This window comes from Brienomyrus brachyistius, chromosome 4 (genome assembly GCF_023856365.1).
Source record: "Brienomyrus brachyistius isolate T26 chromosome 4, BBRACH_0.4, whole genome shotgun sequence".
NCBI lineage: Eukaryota > Metazoa > Chordata > Actinopteri > Osteoglossiformes > Mormyridae > Brienomyrus > Brienomyrus brachyistius.
The window spans coordinates 19,279,598-19,302,297 of record NC_064536.1 but is presented as its reverse complement, the minus strand read 5'-3'; the positions used below and the strand labels follow the sequence as shown (position 1 = coordinate 19,302,297).

The 22,700-nt window shown below is 47.1% G+C and overlaps 1 protein-coding gene and 1 long non-coding RNA gene across 4 annotated transcripts in view; both read right to left on the bottom strand.

Annotated features, from left to right (window-relative positions):
- Positions 1-22,700, bottom strand: part of LOC125739602 (NACHT, LRR and PYD domains-containing protein 12-like) — a 926,911-nt gene that overhangs the window by 590,450 nt on the left and 313,761 nt on the right. The gene's annotated exons all lie outside the window — the stretch shown is intronic.
- On the bottom strand, positions 7,152-7,878 carry LOC125739659 (uncharacterized). 3 transcript variants are annotated; one of them, XR_007397225.1, is made up of 4 exons: positions 7,818-7,878; positions 7,683-7,772; positions 7,327-7,506; positions 7,152-7,236 (listed from the first exon to the last, which is right to left on the bottom strand). It is a non-coding gene; the product is annotated as an uncharacterized LOC125739659 (long non-coding RNA). The 3 variants fall into 3 exon arrangements; XR_007397224.1 differs by having other exon boundaries at positions 7,152-7,281; positions 7,683-7,847; XR_007397226.1 differs by lacking the exons at positions 7,683-7,772; positions 7,818-7,878 and adding an exon at positions 7,552-7,621.

The window sequence follows — 22,700 nt, the reverse complement described above, 5'->3', positions numbered from 1 at the left end:
ATGACAGCTCCTCTCTCATTCTCCTTGGTGACTTCAACCTCCCCCATGACAAGCTCCCTTCTTCTGGTCTCCTCCCTTTTCTCGATTCCTTCTCTCTAACATCCAACAGCTCCTCTCCTACACACAAAGGAGGTAACGTCCTCGACCTGGTTTTCAGCCGCCCCTCTCCGGCTACTGACATCTCTTCTACTCCTCTACACATTTCTGATCACCACTTTGTATCCTTTACCATTGCCCTACCCGTCTTGCCCAATCCCAGTTTTCAACGTTTCCTCCCCACTCGACCAAACCTCCACTCTGTCTCCGCTTCTTCTGTTGCTACCTGCACCCTGTCTTACCTTCCTGACCCTGACTCCTTTTCCTCCTTGGCACTGGAGTCTGCAACTGATACTCTCATCTCCTCACTTTACACATCCTTGGACAACCTCTGCCCGCTGTCTTCCAAACCAAGGAAAACTCGGCCTACTCCTTGGCTTTCAGCTGCATTACATACCAACCGAAGAGAATTGCGGGTAGCAGAGAGGACGTGGAAGAAATCTAAGCTTGATGCAGATCTGTCTTCCTACCGTACTCTGCTATCCAAATTCTCTATGGACGTGACTGCAGCTAAAACTGCCTTTTACAAAGACAAACTAGAATTATCCTCACGAGATCCTCGCAAACTCCATAACATCTTTTCGTCTCTACTCAACCCTCCGCCTCCTCCTGCTCCTTCCTTCCTGACTGCTGAAGATTTTGACAACTTCTTTGCCGAGAAGATTGACAGAATCTGTCAGACATTCTCTCCCTTATCCACTACACTACACACTAAGGATTTCCCTCCCCCCTCACTGGCCCAGTTTTCCGGTCTTACGGCAGATGAGATCATGAAAGTCATCTCATCTTCCAACCCTACCACCTGCACACTTGATCCAATGCCTTCTGCATTGTTTCAGACAATCTCTCTAGACCTTCTCCCCTTCATCACAACTATCATTAATGGCTCCATTACCTCCGGTCATGTACCAACAGCATTCAAAATAGCCAGGGTCATTCCCATCCTAAAAAAACCCACTCTAAATCCCTCAGACACTTGCAGCTACCGACCAGTATCGCTTCTTTCCTTCCTTTCAAAAATCCTCGAACGTACAGTCTACAACCAGCTTTCTCTCTATCTCTCTCAGAACAACCTCCAGGATCCTAATCAGTCTGGCTTTAAAGCAGCTCACTCTACAGAGACTGCCCTCTTAGCAGTCACTGAGAAGCTACATGCTGCCAGATCAGCCAAACTGTCATCTGTCCTCATCCTTCTTGACCTATCAGCAGCATTTGACACGGTCAACCACAAAACTCTCCTATCCATCCTTAGGAGTCTTGGCATTGGTGGCCTGGCCTGGCGCTGGCTGGCTTCCTACCTAGAAGGCAGAACATACCAAGTGACATGGAATGGATCCACATCTACTCCACGTTGTCTTTCCACCGGTGTCCCTCAGGGCTCGGTTCTTGGCCCTCTCCTATTCTCCCTCTACACTAAATCTCTTGGCGAAGTCATATCCTCACATGGCTTCTCCTACCACTGCTATGCCGATGACACTCAACTCATCCTCTCCTTCCCTCCCTCAGACACTCATGTCTCCACTAAGATCTCTACATGTTTGGCAGACATCTCATCTTGGATGACCACTCACCAGCTAAAACTCAACACTAGTAAAACTGAGCTGCTTTACATCCCGGTTGACTCATCCCCCCTCCAGGACCTTGCGATCTCTTTCGAAAACTCCCTGATCCGTCCTTCGGTTTCTGCTAGAAACCTTGGAGTTACCATAGATGATCGGTTGTCATTTTCCTCACATATCGCCAGTCTTTCTCGCTCTTGTCGGTTTCTCCTCTTTAACATCAGGAGGATACGTCCATTTCTTTCCACTCAGGCTACCCAGATACTCGTCCAGTCCCTCGTCATCTCACGCCTTGACTACTGTAACTCGCTTCTAGCGGGTTTACCACTGAGCGCCATCCGTCCCCTCCAACTGATTCAGAATGCAGCTGCTCGTCTTGTTTTCAACCTTCCCAAGTTCTCCCACACCACTCCTTTGCTGCGCTCCCTCCACTGGCTTCCTGTAGCTGCACGCATCAGATTCAAAACACTGATGCTCGCATACAAAGCCAAAAATTCTCTGGCACCATCCTACCTAAAAGACCTCATCACACCCCGCTCTGCACCACGATCTCTCCGATCCTCCAGCACTGCTCGACTGGTCCCACCTCCCCTCAAGGCACAAGGAAGACACGCATCTCGGCTCTTCTCTGTCCTGGGACCTAATTGGTGGAATGAACTCCCCCTAGATGTCCGAACAGCTGAATCCTTGACTGTCTTCAAGCGACGACTCAAAACTTTTCTTTTTCAGAAATACCTGACGTAGAACTTCTATATTCTTACTCGACTCTTTCTGGTGTGTGTTTAAAAAAAAAAAATAAAAAATTCTGCACTACTCAATGGAGTTCTCAGAGATAGTATTCATAGCTTGGGTCCTTATTGAGCTAGCATCGGAAATTCATTGCAGAGTCTCAAAGCACTTATGTAAGTCGCTCTGGCTAAGGGCGTCTGCCAAATCCTGTAAATGTAAATGTAAATGTAAGTTGATGCTCTATCATCAGTGTAATCCATGTTATTCAATAATTCAAGGCTTCTAAACAAATTTGAGCACTTTATATTACAAGTAGGTTGTTTATTAATGGGTATAGTATCAAATCATAACTTTAGTGTCCATACATACCACATTAAAGTGTCACAAAAGTTTCTAAAACTCAGCACAGATATTTTATTGTATACATAAATGTATTAAATGTAACAACTTTATTTTAATAGTAATTGTTTTGCTTCAGAAAACTTTGGTTAAACCACACAAGTCACTTGGATTACACTTGTGCCATACTGAATGACATGCAAGCCTGATACTGTAATTGTCACAATGTTAGTGTTCTTTTAACTAAATTGTTTTCTCTTATTTTTTCTTATGTGTACTGTAGGGAGTTCTCCTCTGACAGCCGGACACTTTATGATTGCTGTGGACCAGATCATTGTGAAAGATATCACAAATTGTGATGAGGCCCTTCTGATGATGTTTGTGATGTACTACTGCTTCAACATCAGCTATCCAGCGGAACTTGGTGCAACTCTGGAGTTCATGCAGAGGTAAGACTTGAAAGTGTCCCTAGAAATTTAAAACAATTTTTTTAGCAAAAAAAGGTGTATACAGATGCAACCTATAGATTTATAGGTCAGAGAAATTGTTCCTTAGTGTAGTACACTGTCTAGATTACTGGACCTCTTCATTCTTATTCAATGGATTACACTATACAAAATTGTTTAATTATAATTATTAATAATTGTTTTATTATAAAAATTTATATAGCTTGTCCACAGTATTGCTGGTCATATTGTTTGTGGCACTATATTGAGTATATTGAGTTGATTTATTTTTCCTCTTTGCAGGTGCCTTTTCAAGATAAATCCAGATAAGAGGACCAAGGTGGAGAAGAAAGAGTCTAAAAAACAGCAGTCTGTTAATCCCAAGGTTCTTTCGTTGATTACAAACATTGCTAACTTTGAATGGAGTAGAAAGCTTCTTGTATTGCCAGCATCTTCACTTGTGTTCCACTGTGTTTACATTTTTTTAATTATATTCTTTATTATTAAACTGTTCATTCTGCAGTTATTTCTTTGGTGGGGGAGTGAGGGGTGGAAAAATGATTGAGCAGTGTGTGATGCCCGGCCCGTCCGCTCCTCGTGTGTGCCACGCACCCCTGATTACCCACGTGTGCTTCCCTGATCGTCTCCTGCTGTGTCTGATTACTTTGATTAGTCTTGTCCTGTTTTAAGTCCTGGTCTTACCTGTGGTCCTCGTCCGTCATTGATGTTAGTTATCGTCTGATGTTTCCCGTCCGTAGCCTTTTCAATAAATCCCGAGTTTGCCCGGATCCTGCATGCCTGCTTGCTTTTCTGCCCGCTCGCCTGCCTGTGCGCATTACCTGCGCTAACCGATCGTGACAGAATGACGGACCTAACGAAGAAGAAGCAGAGGAGAAGGAGGAGAGCGAAGGAGCCGACGATCTGCCTGGGAGCCTGCTCGCTGGCCGAGATGTGGCTCCCGACCGAGCTGGAGTAGGAAGAACCCCTTCTCCTCCGAGGACCGGTGCCGTTCGCCTGGGAGTTACCACCGCCCCTCGAGCGGTACTGCTTCAGGCCCCAGCGGCTGGCCAAAAAGGGGGCCAGCGCTGTGCGGGACACAGTTCCGCGGGTGCTCCAGCCTCTTAAAGGGGCCACGCCCGGTTCGCGCGCACGGGACTTGCCAGTTCCACAGCCTGCGGCAACGACCCCTAAAGCGCTCCCGTTGCCTCTACCTACTGCGGCTGCTGAGTCCTCAGTGGAGATTCCGGCTTTGCCCAAGGCTGTAATCGACCATTTCTTCACCCTCCAGGAGCTGTATTGGAGGGTGACGGATGCACCGGCCGTGCAGGACTCCCCAGAAGAGGACCAGCTCTCCGAGCAGCTTAGGCGAGAGCCTCCGCCTGCAGCAGCCCCAGAGGCGCCCCCTCCGCCTGCAGCAGCCCCAGAGGCGCCCCCTCCGCCTGCAGCAGCCCCAGAGGCGCCCCCTCCACCTGCAGCAGCCCCAGTTCCTTTCACCCTAGTCCCCGAGGTGGTCCCGGAAGACTCCATCTTGGCTCCTCCCTCTCCGGAGGTGGAGGAGCTTGAATGGGACCCCTCGGGGACCGCACTTGTGACTCCTTTGTCCTCGCCCCGGCGAGCCCGGCCCCGGGGCTTCCTATCCGTGTCCCATGAGGGGAGGGGATGGGGACACAGACGCCGGGCTAGGGTCCCTCCCGCCCTGCCCCCTGGCTCGCCCTCCGTCGCCAGCGCTGGGGCTCGGGGGGCGCCTGTGGGTCCTGGCCCTCCGGGTCGGACGTCGCCTGCGGGTCCCCCTCCGCGACCTTGTCGCCCTGCCTCGCTCCCACCTCCGGTGCCTGGTCGGTCGCCGGCGGGCTCCCCGACAGCGGCTCCTCCATCACCTGCGGCTCCATCCGCTCCTGCGTGGCGGACGACGTCGCCGCCTGCGGCGGCTCCCCCCCTCGTCTTGCCCTCGCCAGGGGCCCCTCCGGCTCCTTCGTCCCCTTCCCCAGTGCTCCCTCCTGCTCCCTCCCTGGCCCCTCCGCGGGTCCCTCGCCCTACCTCCTCGGCCCCTGCGCGGGCCTCTCCGGCTCCGGCCTCCCGGCCGCCTGCGGCCCCTCTGGATGCCGCCCGTCGCCCGCTGGGTCTCCCTCGAGCTCCCCTCTATTCCCCCTCCTTGTCTCCCTTCGCTCCTGCCTTTGTCCCTTCGTTCCCTCTCCTCCTTCCGTCTTTGTCCCGCCTGTCTCTGCTCCCCCTCGCTTTGTTCCTCCCATTTCTGCTCCTCGTCCTCCTCTGTTCCCTCCGTTCACTCTTGGCCCTTGTGTCCCGCCTGTTCCCTCTGTGTCCCCTTTCCTTCTCTGTCTGTCCGCGTTCCCCATCCTGTGTCAGGTTCTGTCCCATTTCCTGTCTTTGTGCCTGTTCTGTCTGTCCGTCTTGTTCCCGGTCTCTCGTTGATGGTTTTGGGTTTTTGTTTTTCAGTTCCTGGTTCCCTTGTCTCGTCCGTAGCCTCCTCCTGGGCGCGCCCGGTGTAGCGAGCCTTTGGGGGGGGGGCTCTGTGATGCCCGGCCCGTCCACTCCTCGTGTGTGCCACGCCCCCTGATTACCCACGTGTACTTCCCTGATCGTCTCCTGCTGTGTCTGATTACTTTGATTAGTCCTGTTTTAAGTCCTGGTCTTACCTGTGGTCCTCGTCCGTCATTGATGTTAGTTATCGTCTGATGTTTCCCGTCCGTAGCCTTTTGAATAAATCCCGAGTTTGCCCCAATCCTGCATGCCTGCTTGCTTTTCTGCCCGCTCGCCTGCCTGTGCGCATTACCCGCGCTAACCGATCGTGACACAGTGGATCCTGAATAGTATTTTAATATTTCAGTTAAATAATGTTTAGTTTAGTTAGTAATGTATGCTTTGTGGTGCATGTGTAGGAAAAAGATTTTAAAAGCTGTAATTACTACATCAAAAACTGATTAGCGGTTAAAAATTGGTTGTTTAACATTGATGCTAAGATGATAATGATGTCATGATATTTGCAAATAACAAACAATAAAACCCAATCAAAAATTAAGGTTTCGTATTTTTATCTTAAATCTTTTTGCAGTTTAACGTACATATTTCATAAATAATAATAAAAAATATATAATCTATATACATTTTTTGCACTTAGCTTTACAGTTATTTTCTTATAAAACAACAGTAATTATCGGTTCTTAAGCATTTTTAAATCATTCTTTAAAAATAATTATTCTATATTAAGAGTGTATTGTTGTGTTCTGACAGTTGTTATATGTTAAAAGTAAAATATTTCATGGAATTATTAGAGATTCAATGTAGAATTACAGTAATTGTCCATAATTGTGAAATAAGAAATTACTGTATTTTAACAGTTTATCTACATTTTTTGGCGCGAAAAAAATAAAAGGGGGAAGTCAGTCTTCCATGTTTAGCACAATATATTGTCTCCGCGTCGTCTCTGTACCCACAGCCTGAAATAAAGATAACGCTGAAGTACCCCAAAGTCAGCGTTACATTAATATGATTAATGACCACAGGTCTTTAAATCTGCAATCTGTTGATTCTGGTGAAGAGTCTTGATTCAAGATGGTTACAGATCAGCTGTTATCTTCTCCTCAGGTTCATACTCACTGTTATCGAGCCCACAGTCTCAGCTCCTGCAGCTCCTTCTCTCTCATTTGAATTCTCTGCTGAAATTCCATCTGTGTTTCACCCATTAGTTTCTTGTAAAAAAGGTGACAAAACAAGTTTCTTTTACTAACAGAAATTATATTTTAACCATCCTGTGCAGGATGGACCCCAGCCTTGTGCCTTATACTGCATGGGAAAGACAGCAGGCGTCCCCTGTGACCCTGACCGGGATACGCAGTAAGGGGATGGATGGATGGATGGATATTCTTAATTATTTATTGACTATAAGCAGGATAAACTTGATGAACTCCCTTTGACTCATATTCCCATTGAGGGATGTGAAAAGAGATCTCACAGTACACCTGAAGTTCACTTACTGTATATAATACATGTTTCTCACAGTCAACCTGAAGTTCACTTACTGTATATAATACATGTTTCTCACAGTCAACCTGAAGTTCACTTACTATATATAATACATGTTTCTGATAGTCAACCTGAAGTTCACTTACTGTATATAATACATGTTTCTCACAGTACACCTGAAGTTCACTTACTGTATATAATACATGTTTCTCACAGTCAACCTGAAGTTCACTTACTGTATATAATACATGTTCCTCACAGTCACCCTGAAGTTCACTTACTGTATATAATACATGTTTCTCACAGTCAACCTGAAGTTCACTTACTGTATATAATACATGTTTCTCACAGTCAACCTGAAGTTCACTTACTGTATATAATACATGTTTCTCACAGTACACCTGAAGTTCACTTACTGTATATAATACATGTTTCTCACAGTCAACCTGAAGTTCACTTACTGTATATAATACGTTCCTCACAGTCACCCTGAAGTTCACTTACTGTATATAATACGTTTCTCACAGTCAACCTGAAGTTCACTTACTGTATATAATACATGTTTCTCACAGTCAACCTGAAGTTCACTTACTGTATATAATACATGTTTCTCACAGTCAACCTGAAGTTCACTTACTATATATAATACATGTTTCTGATAGTCAACCTGAAGTTCACTTACTGTATATAATACATGTTTCTCACAGTCAACCTGAAGTTCACTTACTATATATATAATACATATATAGTTCTAGCCCTAGCTAACTCTTCACTCCCAGTCAGACCTGTAGTGTGAGGTGTAGAGCTGGGTGGGGATCGGTGCCATTGGCTTTGGATGAACTGGATTGTCAGTGCTGTCACTCTAGCTTTGCAACCTCTTGTGGAACTGGAGTGCTGACATTTCAGGGACTCCCCATGCCGGCATTCCCACTTGCCTCTCCCTCCTACTGATGCTGCCATAGCCATATCTGCCGGAGCTTGCAGATTGCACTTCATATTGTACTCACCTAGCTTTTAGCACTGCCAATAGCCTCCTCTACTATGCCTAATTGTACATTTTATTTCCCCTACTCCTCCTGGGGGGTGATGCCTGGAGACCTCAATCTATCAAGATATCCAGCACACCCGACCACCACCAGTGACGTCCCTGCATCCAGCTCGCCGTTCTGATCTTCCATGTATGACCCGCTGCCTTACCTCTGGTTGCCTGGCAATTGGAAGAAGACTCGACTTCGGCATTGGCTTATCTTCCTTGCTCTCCTCTCTCTATTTGACTATCCCTGCCGGCCCCTGGAGGATGGGCTTCCCCTTTGAGTCTGGTCCCTCTCAAGGTTTCTTCCTTCTAGGGAGTTTTTCCTTGCCACTGTCGCCTATGGCTTACTCACTGGGGGCTTTGGGTGAGGATATTGTAAAGCGCTTTGAGACAATGTAATGTTGTGATAATGCGCTATATAAAAATAAATTTGTTTGTTTGTTGTTTGTTACATGTTTCTGATAGTCAACCTGAAGTTCACTTACTGTATATAATACATGTTTCTCACAGTCAGTTTCTCTTTCGGCTCCCAAGTGGCTCTTCAGATTTTATTTGGTGCTTAAATTAATTTATTACCAAAAATAATGTAAAATTATTAGTGAAATGAATTACTATGGTTGGAAATCACGTGCAATCATTTTAGCCAATTCCTCATCAATTGTTTTCTGTTTTACTGGAGTCATAGCTTTTTGCACAAACTGTCTCATAGAGCTCTAGGTTGTAGGTCTCGGTGGTTGTGGTGCAGTACTGGATGACGGTGTAGACATTGACAAACTGGGACTTTCAACAGTTGCAGTAGACAAACTGTGACTTTCATTCTTTTTTCTTCCCACTGCACTGATGGATGTACAGTTCTCAGGTGCCAATGCAGGTTATTTGTAGAGCCTGTTCGATATGAGATTTTAACCTTGCACGCTCTACACTCTGCCTTTGTATTATCAATGTAACTGAAATGTATCCAAATTTCACTCCGTTTCCTTCAGTCACTCATTTTGTCGTGCGCGTCTCCTTTCCTCCTGTTTCTCTGTCTGTGCCTGCGATTGCTGTATTTGTCTGTGGGTGCGTTCGACTTCACGGAGCCGTTTGCAGTGCTGGCTTAAAGCAATGCATTCTGGTCCCAACGCAATGCATCATGGTTAAAAAAAAATTGTCCGACTTTAGCGGCGCTGCAAAACGTCATCACCAGTGACCATGTCACATGGCACAAAAACCTCACGAGAGCAAGGCGATATAAAACTTAAAGCCCAAATCGAACACACCCTGCATCACCGCCCCTCCCCGTCCTGCTCAGAGCAGAAACGCATCGTGTGGTTGACCAATCCGTGCGGCTTGAAAAAAAAAAAGAGAAATAAAAAAAGCGGCTCTGACTCCGGCTCACAGGCAGGAGCCGGCTGCGATCGTTCACTTCAAAGAGCCGGCTCCGAGAGCCATTTCGTTCACTAATTAACAAGGTATTTTCTTCCACAGACCTGCTACAGTCTGTGTCTGTCGACCTCTGTATTTGCGTACGGCATTATCTTTGGTAAGTTGGAACACTCGTGCTGTGTGAAAGGCTGTCATACTAAATCACATGGTAGAAACGGCAGAAAGCTGGACCACAACATGAGATTTTTTCGGTTTCCCACTTGGAAATGAGGATATGGACAGCTAGAGGAGGTAACGAAGAGGTATCGGGTGGCCTGGGTCGCAGCGGTGAGATGGAAGGAGATCACTGTCAACAAGATATCTCCCTTAATGCGTCTTTGCTCTCGGCATTTTCATAAAGGCAAGTAAGATGTTTTTTATTTAAGTAATATTACTGAATGAGCGTTTTTTTTGTCTTCTGAAGTTGGTATTTTCACATTGGTTCACCTACGCTAGCAAGCTAGCCTCACTACAGAGGGTAGCAGAAATGGGTTAACCTGTTCGTGTTAAACTAGCGTTACAGAGTGAATGCTTTTTAAAGACAAAAGTAAACAGCAAAACTGTAATGACACGTTTATCAGTGCCCGTATGTATATATTCACGTGCATGGATTATAGGCCACAATGCTGGATAAGGCTGTCACTGTGTGCTGTCCCCTGACAAACCAATGCCTTTTTTAGAAACATTTGCAAGTACGGTTTCTAACGTTTCACACGATGTCTGGAAGGATCTGTATAAACTCATTGTATACCGAGCCTGTATTCCGCTTGCCACTTAACTTTATTGGTCATATTTAAAATAAAATATATGTCCAAGCAATGATATTTTGTGTTCTTGACTCTCTTCCTTTCTTAAACGCCCAAATTACTAGTGTGTTTTGGTAATAAAAATTGCTTATTACTGATTACATAAACATTGCATTTTTGTGGAGAAAAAAAACACTGAATATAGAATATTAAGTTTAAGTAAATGTGTTTACCTCCGCGATACACTCAAAATGGCGAATGGGGGGCGTGTCAAACAGTACAGACACGTGATTGACAAACACCGACTGGGAGTTATGGTTTATCAACTGGTTGCTCTTTGTGGAGCTGACTTGGTACCATGTGCCAGAATGTGACGGGAGCGCTTTGTTAGATTGCTCAAATAAAAGAGATTATTTTACTCACCAACTGAGAGCTCCGGAGTCGTATTATCAGAGAGGTTGATTTATAATTTTTCTACCACACTACCAAATAGTAATTTTTAATTATTTTTTTTTGTTTTTATTGTAAAAACATTAAAGTAAACAAAATATAGTGTGGCGACCGAGGCATCGCGGGAGCAGAGAGAGACGTGGAGACTAGCTTGCCTGGGAAACACGCTCTTTATTAACACTCCTTAAAGCCCCTGTATTGTTGTTATTGTTGTTGTTAATGTCAGTGTTAATGTCATTTTCTACCCGGTCCGATCCTCGCGTGTATTTAGCGTTTGTGCATCTTGCCGTTCGGCGTCTGATATATAATATATATATATATATATATAAGCTATTTGTCGACCAAATTTTGTACGCGAACCAATGCATTTTCTTCCACTAAATTTTTGATCGCGATCCAAATTGTTCATACTGTAGATCACAGCATTCCTGAACCACAGGCACCACTGTATGTACAAACCTGGGACAGGTTTAAATAGAACAAGCTTTTAAATGAACTGTCAATCCACAGGTTTGGCTTTCACATTGTTCACATGAAAGTGAAGGATTCAGCACATACTGTAAATGTCATATTATTTGTTATTTTGTATATATTTTGTTGTATATTGTTTGTGTCTGAATGGGGAGAGTAACAGTTTCAGGAAACATGATGTTTCAGGAAAGTGATCAGGGGAGGGGTTACACTGCACTAAATAGTGTAATGTGTATTTAAGTATACATGCATAATGGGCTGGAATAAATACAGTGCATTGAATATATATGTAGGTAATAATAAGTTAAAGTGGCCAGTGGCCCCGCATGAGGTGCCCCACCAGAGTACCTGGAACATCCGCCGGGACCCCAACGCACAGCGGCATGGGCCAGGCCCCCACCTTGCCGCTCCCCACCAGGACTACCCACAAGACCACCCCGGCCCTCCCACCACACTGCACAGGCCCAGAGAGGGGACCAAAGAGGCCCCCACTCAATGTGTGGGTATATGATGTGTTTTGCCCTCTGCGTCAAACGCGTTGCTTGACTCAGCAGTCAGATAACGTTTCCCAAAAGACAAGAGACTCAGAAAGTAATGTTTATCCTTTACTGTTGCTTATGGAATGACGTAAAACTGCAAAGTATACAAATTACAGAATGGTAAGTATACAAAAAATAATATGTACACATACAAGCACAACTGGGACCTTTTATAGACATAATACTAGCCTTAAGCTTCCCTAAACCATAAAGGTAATACAATCTTTCAAATAAAGAATAAAGTTATATATCCAACATGTAAATTAACATGGATATAACGTATGTATACGTAGACATAAGTAAAATAATAATCGTACAATGTCTACATACCGAATGTGCCTTCAAATCAACTTAAATCAGGGAGCGATAACAGCCATGACCATGTGCTCTTTGATATTACTGCTAGACTCACATTTTTGACGTCATCAAACAAGGACACTAACGCTAAGTGTAGTACCAATCTTTGCACATAATGTGTACATGTGGGTGCTTGTGAACTGAAGTCTGTACAAACTAAAAACTGTCTTCCAGTAAAAGTGAGGGGAGTGGTCAGGACACGGGCTCTTCACCACTGGCAGACGGCGGGATCTCATGCACCCCACCCCATCCTCAAAATAATAAATAAATAATGTGATTACCCACCCACCCCCCACCCATTTTCCAAACCGCTTATCCTACTGGGTCGCGGGGGGTCCAGAGCCTATCCCGGAAGCAAGGGGCACGAGGCAGGGAACAACCCAGGATGGGGGGCCAGCCCATCGCAGGGCACACTCACACACCATTTACTCACACATGCAGACTTATGGGCAATTTAGCAACTCCAATTAGCCTCAGCATGTTTTTGGACTGTGGGGGGAAACCCCACTACATCATGGGGAGAACATGCAAACTCCACACACATGTGACCAAGGTGGAGACTCAAACCCGGGTCCCAGAGGTGTGAGGCAACAGTGCTAACCACTGCACCACCATGCCGCCCTAATGTGATTATATTAGTTTAACTATTACTGTCATTGTTTTTTTCATCAAGCAAGGAATAATCTGACAACTTTGAATTGTAGATTGAAATTAAGTATAACGCAGAATGTCAAAAGAAAAGAATTGTATAGAGAATTAATTTCTGTTTGTTTTAAAGCTGATGGTTGGTTTGAATTTTTAGAAACCACTGATTTTAAGCAATAAAGCTGTTATATGGTACCAGGTGTATTATGCAGGCATGTGCAATTGCCAGTCGACTGTGACAGGTTTAGACAGAACAAGCTTTTATATTACTGCCAATCCATGGTTTTCTCATTGTTCACATGAAAATGAAGTTTTCAGCACAGACCACATGTTTACAGGCTCTGAAGTACAAGGAGAAAACTCACGTTAGGAGAACAACCCCACGCCATGATCCCCCCTCCACCAAACTTTACACTTGGTACAATGCAGTCAGGTAAGTACCGTTCTCCTGGCAACCACCAAACCCAGACTCATCCATTGGATTGCCAGACAGAGAAGCGTGATTGGTCACTCCAGAGAACACACCCCCACCGCTGTAGAGTCCAGTGGTGGCGTACTTTACACCACTGCATTTGATGGTTTGCATTGTACATGGTGATGTAAGGCTTGGATGCAGCTGTACGGCCATGGAAACCCATTCCTTGAAGTTCTCTTTACACTGTTCTTGAGCTAATCTGAAGACCACATAAAGTTCAGAGGTCTGTAGCTAATGACTCTGCAGACAGTTGACAACTTCTATACCTCAGCATGCGTTGTCCCCGCTCTGTGATTTTACGTGACCTACCACTTCGTGACAGAGTTGCTGTTGTTCCCAATTACTTACACTTTGTCATAATACCACTAACAGTTGACTGTGCAATATTTAGTAGCGAGGAAATTTCACCAATAGACTTATTGCACAGGTGGCATCCTATCACGGTACCAGGCTTGAATTCACTGAGCTCCTGAGAGCGACTCATTTCTTCACAGATGCTTGATTTTATACACCTGTGGCTATGGAAGTGATTGGAACACCTGAATTCAATGATTTGGAAGGGTGTCCCAATACTTTTGGCAATATAGTGTATGTGGATGTTATGCAATAGTGAAATCAGACTGCTTTAAGTCTTGTTTATGTAATCTGGTATTTTCTGGATTGTAGTTTTTCAAATATGATTTAAATGAGTTTATATTAAAATTAGACAATAAACAAAAATGTCAACAAAATGACCATACAGAATGATCATACTGTTGGTTAGTATTAGACATATTTTTATGACAGATAATTCAGCATGAATTAAGAATGAGCTACACAAGTTTATTTCATCAGCAGTGGATGTGTTTTCATATTTATTACACTGTCACAAGGTTTCTGCATACATTTCACCGTAATTGTGAATATCACTGTGAGGTTGTCCTCTGTGATGTTTTTAAAATGTGTATTTTGGTGTTTTATTAATAAGAGATTAATAATAATTATATATGCTGATTTAATCTAATCGTGTTAGTTATGTTCAATTACAGTAAAGTGAATTTATTTAATTATATTATATTTTTTACGTTATTCAGTTACCTCACGCTTTGAGCAGAGCGGAACCAGTACATTAATAGGATAGAATAGGAAGCCTTTATTGTCAGTGTACAGGCAGCAAATACAATTTACAGACAGAAATATATAAAATGTATATATAAGGGGAGGGGAAAAGCCCCCCCCCCCACTCATCGGCTTACATTTCATTACATTTTATCTTATTCAGAATCAGAATTCACTCCATTGGTACAACTGCATTTACTATGATGTTCTGGCATTATAGGTGCATTAACGGACAAAATAGAACAAAAGTCAGAGAAAAACTCATTTTGCATGAGTTTGGCAAACTGAACAAACATTCATTTATTTCTAACATACGTCACACGTCAGAGTAAAAAGGGTTATGCTGGTTAAAAAGCAGAGATTTTACGTTTTTGTCATGGAGAAGCAGCGACATGTGACACTCTGATATGGTAAAAATTATTCCTCCAGCACACAGTGAGCTATCCCAGCATGCACAGCGACACGGGGGAGTTTGGAAAATAAACCAAAAACCCTGGGTAGAGGGGTTCAGTGAATGAGGAGGTGAAGCTGTACAGGAGGGTCAGTCCATCAGAGGAGACTCTGTAGAAGGACAGAGTACCAGCCGCCTGGTCCAGATACACTCCTACTCTGCGGGAGGCTGAGGGCTTTATGGGTATGACAGTCTGTTTATTATTGTGCCAGACAGAGTAACTGTGTGGAGAGCAAAACAGCATCCATGACTTGTCATTGGCTCCAAGCCCACAGTCAGCACTCCATCCTTTCCTCCGGATATCTTTATAAGTCACTGCTATCCAGGCGTCATCTCCACTCCACTCTGCCTCCCAGTAACAGCGACCAGTCAGACTCTCTCTGCACAGAACTTGGGGCCAGCGGTCAAATCTCTCTGGATGATAAGGATATGACTGCCATGACCCCCGTGTCACCTTCCTGTTCCCCTCTGATAGAGACAGGCGGCTGCTTGCTGTGTTGGGGTCCAGCGTCAGCTGACAGGAGTCTGTAGGCAAGAGGAAGAGCGATTAACCCCATGACGAAGCCCAGCATCTCCATCATTATCACTGTCACACCTCACACACTCACTAACACAGAACTCGCTCCAATACACACATTTTATTCCCTATATACTCATGTAGCCACCGAGTCTGCGGCGGTCCGGCTGCCCCCTGCGCTGTGAGACATGCCACGCTGAGAGACTCGCTAGAGACCCAAAGGCACTTTAGCCTGCGCTCTATTATTCTGTACGATACATAAAATATAAAAACGAAGCAGGAATTCAAGTATGTGAAATACCTCAGTAAATGTCAGACGCCGCGCCAAAATGCTGCGCGTGCTAAATTAATAGCCTTAATTACAGATACATGAAATTACAAACAGCATTAATCAAACATCTTAAACATTAAATTGTACCACAAAGAGTACCACTAGAATTTAATTTGTATTTACGTCAAAATAAGAACTTCCTTCAACCCCTTTCGGACACATACCCCCCTCCAACAGCGTGCAGTGCCGACTAGTGATGTGTCGGTCGCGAACGAGCCGCTCAAAAGATCCGGATCCGGACAGAGAAACATTTTTATAAAGCAAAACGCCTCCGCGACTCAGCGCTTCATGCTGCTCTGACTGTGACTGAAGTTTGTGTTAATGGCATGTGCAGTGTTGCCAACTATTTTCAATGGAAAGTAGCTAAAGTCTGCTCGAAAAGTCGCCAAATGTCGCTAGATGACGTCATGCGTATATTTGCATATTGATGACATAACTATGTCGTATTTGCATTCTGCGTGTTTTCCCTAATACTTCTTCACGCGTGCAATATAAAATCAATTGCGTTACATATTTTCTGCCAGACAACACAACTTGACCAGCAGTTACATCCTCTGCAATGAAATAAGAAAAAATAAATAAATAAGAAAAAATAAGAAGAAACGGTCAAATTAAATAGTTTTATTTCAAGCAAAGGAGAAGCAGGTAAGTGATTGGTCCGTGGCAACACCGTTTGCACATGCGCAGCTCATACACATCTATGTCAGCTGCCGTGCGGTCACGGGAATATGCTGCTCCTTTCATCCGGAGCTAGCGTTCACTGATCAGAGCAGACACAGGGAGATGAGTAACTGTACCGGGAAAGCAAGACCTCACGCTTACAGGACAGTACTGGCGACATTTGGAAAGTTGCTAAAGTTTGTCCAAAAGTCGGTAGATTTGTCGCTAGGCGCTTTTTTGAAAAAAAGTCATGAAGGGGGTCTGAAAAGTCGCTAAATCTAGCGACAAAGTCGCTAACTTGGCAACACTGGGCGTGTGTGCAGCGCGACCGATCACGTGATTAGTCAGACGGGGGGGGGGGGGGGGATGCATTTTAATAGCTATGATCACTCAAAGGCAGATGCACAGTTTGCAAGATGAAGCTGTCATTTCGAGCAGGATCCACAAACAACCTTCACAGACACTTAGGAACTGCGCATCCAACACTTCAGATAGAAGGAAAAAGACAGGCTAGCGTGCCTGCTACTGCCAGAAGCCAGATCAGCCCGTCTATGCTGAGGCACTTAGCCTTTCTGCGCCAAAGGAAATGTTAACATGTTTCACTGTTAGAAAGGTGGTAGATAGTTGTTATAGTGGATAGAACCTAAAACTGTTGGATGCTGGTGTTTTGCACGTTGTAATTTATTTATTATTTTTTAATTGTGATTTGTTATTTATGTTATTTGACTGTAATTAATAGATCAAGGACAAAAACAGATTTTCCACTTACATAATGTTCAACGCAGGTCACCGGGGCCCCCCCCTGGAGCCAGGCCTGGGGGTGGGGCTCGATGGCGAGCGCCTGGTGGCCAGGCCTACACCCATGGGGCCTGGTCGGGCGCAGCCCGAACACGGCACGTGGGTCCCCCCTCCAATGGGCTCACCACCCATGGGAGGGGCCATAGGGGTCGGGTGCGAGGGGATCTGGGCGGCGGCCAAAGGCGGGGACCATGGCGGTCCGATCCTCGGCTGCAGAAGCTAGCTCTAGGGACATGGAATGTCACCTCTCTGATGGGGAAAGAGCCTGAGCTGGTGCGCGAAGTTGTGAAGTTCCGGCTAGATATAGTCGGACTCACCTCGACGCACGGCTTGGGCTCTGGAACCAGTCTCCTTGAGGGGGGTTGGACCCTTTTCCACTCTGGAGTTGCCCGCGGGGAGAGGCGCCGAGCGGGCGTGGGCATACTTATTGCCCCCAGGCTGGGTGCCTGTACATTGGGGTTTACCGCAGTGGACGAGAGGGTAGCCTCCCTCCGCCTTCGGGTGGGGGGACGGGTCCTGACTGTTGTTTGCAGTTATGCGCCGAACAGCAGTTCAGAATACCCACCCTTTGTGGAGTCCTTGGAAGGGGTGTTGGAGAGCGCTCCTCCTGGGGACTCCCTTGTTCTGCTGGGGGACTTCAATGCTCACGTGGGCAGCGACAGTGAGACCTGGAGGTGCATGATTGGGAGGTACGGCCCCCCCGATCTGAACCCGAGCGGTGTTTTGTTATTGGACTTCTGTGCTCGTCACGGACTGTCCATAATGAACACCATGTTCAAGCATAAGGGTGTCCATATGTGCACTTGGCACCAGGACACCCTAGGCCGCAGTTCGATGATCGACTTTGTAGTCGTGTCGTCGGACTTGCGGCCGCATGTTTTGGACACTCGGGTGAAGAGAGGGGCGGAGCTGTCAACCGATCACTACCTGGTGGTGGGTTGGCTCCGCTGGTGGCGGAGGAAGCCAGCCAGGCCTGGCAGGCCCAAGCGTATAGTGAGGGTCTGCTGGGAACGTCTGGCGGAATCCCCTGTCAGGGAGAGTTTCAACTCCTACCTCCAGCAGAACTTCTCCCATATCCCGGGGGAGGCGGGGGACATTGAGTCCGAATAGGCCATGTTCCGTGCCTCCATTGTGGAGGCGGCTGACCGGAGCTGCGGCCGTAAGGTGGTCGGTGCCTGTCGCGGCGGCAATCCCCGAACCCGCTGGTGGACACCGGTGGTAAGGGATGCCGTCAAGCTGAAGAAGGAGTCTTATCGGGCCTTTCTGGCCTGTGGGACTCCAGACGCAGCTGACGGCTACCGGCAGGCCAAGCGGAATGCAGCTTTGGCGGTCGCTGAGGCAAAAACTCGGGTGTGGGAGGAGTTTGGTGAGGCCATGGAGAACGACTTCCGGATGGCTTCGAGGAGATTCTGGTCCACCATCCGGCGGCTCCGGGCGGGAAAGCGGTGCAGCATCAACACTATTTATGGTGGGGATGGTGCACTGCTGACCTCAGCTCGGGACGTTTTGGGTCGGTGGAGGGAGTACTTCGAAGACCTCCTCAATCCCACCGACACGCTTTCCGATATGGAAGCAGAGTGTGGGGACTTGGGGGTGGACTCGCCTATCTCGGGGGTGGAGGTCGCTGAGGTGGTCAAAAAGCTCCTCGGTGGCTGGGCCCCGGGGGTGGACGAGATTCGGCCAGAGTTCCTCAAGGCTCTGGATGCTGCGGGGCTGTCCTGGCTGACATCCTGGCGGCATCGCGTGGACATCGGGGGCAGTGCCTCTGGATTGGCAGACCGGGGTGGTGGGCCCCCTCTTTAAGAAGGGGGACCGGAGGGTGTGTTTCAACTACAGGGGAATCACACTCCTCAGCCTCCCTGGCAAGGTCTATTCGGGGGTCCTGGAAAGGAGGGTCCGCCGGATTGTCGAACCTCGGATTCAGGAGGAGCAGTGTGGTTTTCGCCTTGGCCGTGGAACAGTGGACCAGCTCTATACTCTCAGCAGGGTTCTGGAGGGTTCATGCGAGTTTGCCCGACCAGTCTACATGTGTTTTGTGGACTTGGAGAAGGCATTCGACCGTGTCCCTCGGGGGGTCCTGTGGGGAGTGCTCCGGGAGTATGGGGTACCGGGCTCTCTTTTAAGGGCGGTTCGGTCCCTGTATGACCGGTGCCAGAGTTTGGTCCGCATGGGCGGCAATAAGTCGGACTCGTTTCCGGTGAGGGTTGGACTCCCTTTGTCACCGATTCTGTTCATAGTTTTTATGGACAGAATTTCTAGGCGCAGCCAGGGCGTTGAGGGCGTCCGGTTCGGTGACCTCAGGATTAGGTCTCTGCTTTTTGCGGATGATGTGGTTCTGTTGGCCTCATCGAGCCGTGACCTTCAGCTCTCACTAGAGCAGTTTGCAGCCGAGTGCGAAGCGGCTGGGATGAGAATCAGCACCTCCAAATCCGAGACCATGGTTCTCAGCCGGAAAAGGGTAGAATGCTCTCTCCGGGTTGGGGATGGGGTCCTCCCCCAAGTGGAGGAGTTTAAGTATCTCGGGATCTTGTTCACGAGTGGGGGAACGATGGAGCGGGAGATCGACAGGCGGATTGGTGCGGCGTCAGCAGTCATGCGGGCGCTGCATCGGTCTGTCATGGTGAAGAAAGAGCTGAGCCAAAAGGCGAAGCTCTCGATTTACCAGTCGATCTACGTTCCTACCCTCACCTATGGTCATGAGCTTTGGGTAGTGACCGAAAGAACGAGATCGCGGGTACAAGCGGCCGAAATGAGTTTCCTCCGCAGGGTGGCTGGGCTCTCCCTTAGAGATAGGGTGAGGAGCTCAGTCATTCGGGAGGGACTCAGAGTAGAGCCGCTGCTCCTCCGCATCGAGAGGAGCCAGATGAGGTGGCTCGGGCATCTGATCAGGATGCCTCCGGGACACCTCCCTGGGGAGGTATTCCGGGCATGTCCCACTGGGAGGAGACCCCGGGGAAGACCCAGGACACGCTGGAGAGACTATGTCTCTCGGCTGGCCTGGGAACGCCTCGGGATCCCCCCAGAGGAGCTGGACGAAGTGGCCGGGGAGAGGGAAGTCTGGGTCTCCCTGCTGAGGCTGCTGCCCCCGTGACCCGACTTCGGATTAAGCGGGAGATGATGGATGGATGGATGGATGGATAATGTTCAATTCACGTGTAATAGTGTTTGAGGTTTTTACATTTAATCTTTTTATACCAAACATAATGTAAAATTATAGTATTGAGGAAATCATGAGGTTTACTACAGATATCAATCATGGGTCAAAACAGAGCTGAATCTGATTGAGGCAGAAGTAATAAAATCAAGAGTCATTTGGGAGGAGGTCACGTGACGCTCGTCGCTAATGGCTGCCTAACTCTGCTCGTCCGCGCGTCCCATCCACCTATTTGCCCTTTAGTCAGTGCCCTTGCCACTTACCCGTTCGCAATTCTATACGAATTCGGCGCTCATTCTTTTATTTTTCCTGATGGCTGCTAATCAGCGCAGACCTCACCCAGTTCTTTCCAGTCCGGAGAAGAAAGTGCCCCGGTCTGATGGCGGCGCTTCTGAAGAGGCCCTTTCCCCTCTCCTGGCACCTTTTCTTGAGGAAATGAAGAACTTCGTTTCCGAACAGGTGAACTCCTTAAATGGCACACTCCAGCAACACCACTCGGAGCTCCGCGCTGACCTGAACTCGCTGAGGGCGGATTTTAAATCTATTCAAAAAGAAGTCGCCTCTGTGAAGTCTGTGACCGATCGACACTCCAGGGAGCTGGCTGATTTTAATAAGGGCCTACTTTCCCTGGATGTTAAAATCACTGAGATTGAGGACCGCAGCCGTCGCCTTAATCTTAAAGTAGTTGGGATTAAACTAGGGCGCGAAGGGGGCGATATGCTGTCTTTTCTTAACAGCCTCTGGCCAGCTATTTTCCCCCATCTCCCTAATTTCCAGCCAGCCATTGACCATGCCCACAGGCTGCATGGCCGGTCCGATACCTCTTCTCGTCCGCCTCCCATCCTCATGCACTTCATGGACTTCCGTGACCGGCAGGCTGTGGTACGTGAAGCCCGCAAAGTCCAGGACCTCAGTTTTGAAGGTGGGAGAATTTTCTTCTTTCAAGACTTTAGCGCCAAGACGGCTGCAGCCAGGAAGGCGATGAACGCGCCGATCCGGAGAGCGAAGGAGTTGGGTCTTTCTCCTTTCCTGATTTTCCCTGCGCGCCTGAAGCTGTCTTTTGGAAGCCAGCAGGTCATGTCCGCTACTCCGGAGGACGCGAATACCGCCATGGATCATTTTCAGTCTCTTGGGACTCTTCCCGTATAATTATTTCGCTCCCCTTTGGGTTTGCTGTTTTCTTTTTTATATATTATTATTATTCATTTATTTTTATTTTTACATTTATTTTAATTTTTCTGCGATCGCTGTGGGTCCTGTGTATTGTATTGTTATGGGATGCTTTTGTTTTTGTTTACTCTGCACTTTTTCGCCTGCTTCTATTAGTTTATTAATTGGATGTCTGCTTTAGTGATATTGCCTGACTACTCCCATTTGCCGTTTTTCCTGTTCTGTACACGGGGCAGCAGCAGTGGCACGGGGTCTGTTTTATCTGTGTCTCTGTTACTCAGAATGGGCTGGGGGACGTGTGCGCGGAGTTAGTGTGTTTTGCGGCTTAGCTTCGGGCGCCACGTGCGCGCAGTTTCTGACTTCGGTCGGAGGGGGCGGGAGGGGGGTTGTTCTGGACCTGGCCGCAGTCCCGATTAGTTTTTTAATGTCTTCTATGTTACTGCTGCGTTGCCTGTCCGGAGCATGGGTCTGGGGGATTTTTGTGTCTGTTTGGGGGGGTGGGAAGGGGTTTTTCCCTGAGACTTACTTCTTGAAGTCACGGTTCATCGACCGGCACATTCAGCTTCTGGTTCATGTCTGGCATATTGAGATTTTGTTAACTTGTTTTTTTTTCCTTGTTTACATCTTACTGTCTGTTTTGTTTTGATCATGGCCAATATAAATATAGCTTCCTGGAATGTTAGGGCTCTGAATACTCCCAAAAAACGGTCCAGTGTGACTGATTTTTTGAAGAGGCAGCACGTCGACCTTGCTTTTTTAATTGAGACCCACCTTCTCCAGCGAGATGCACTGCGGGCGGCCTCCAGGTTCTACAGGGTTATCTTCACTTCATCAGCTTCCTCACGTAGATGTGGAGTGGCCATATTAGTCAAGCGGTCCCTTCAGATTCATATTCTTAACTCTGGGGGGGATGCTGACGGCAGGTACTGTTACGCCCTCTCTGACCTGGGGGGTAGGAAGGTCTGCTTTGTTGCCGCATACGCTCCCACTCCCCCACACGCCTCATTCTTTCGGGATCTTTCTGACCACCTTCTTAAATTTCAGGAATTTGACCTTGTTATTGGAACTGATGCTAACGCTGTCCACAACCCTGTCTTTGATAAATCTCCCTCTCTCGTGGGTAGCCGGGTGCCTCCCTCCACACGTTCCCTGTGTAAATTCGTGGGGGACTTGAATTTGGTCGATTCATTCCGCCTAATTAACCCCTCCGCCAGAGAATTTTCCTTCTTCTCACCTCGCTTCAAATCCCAG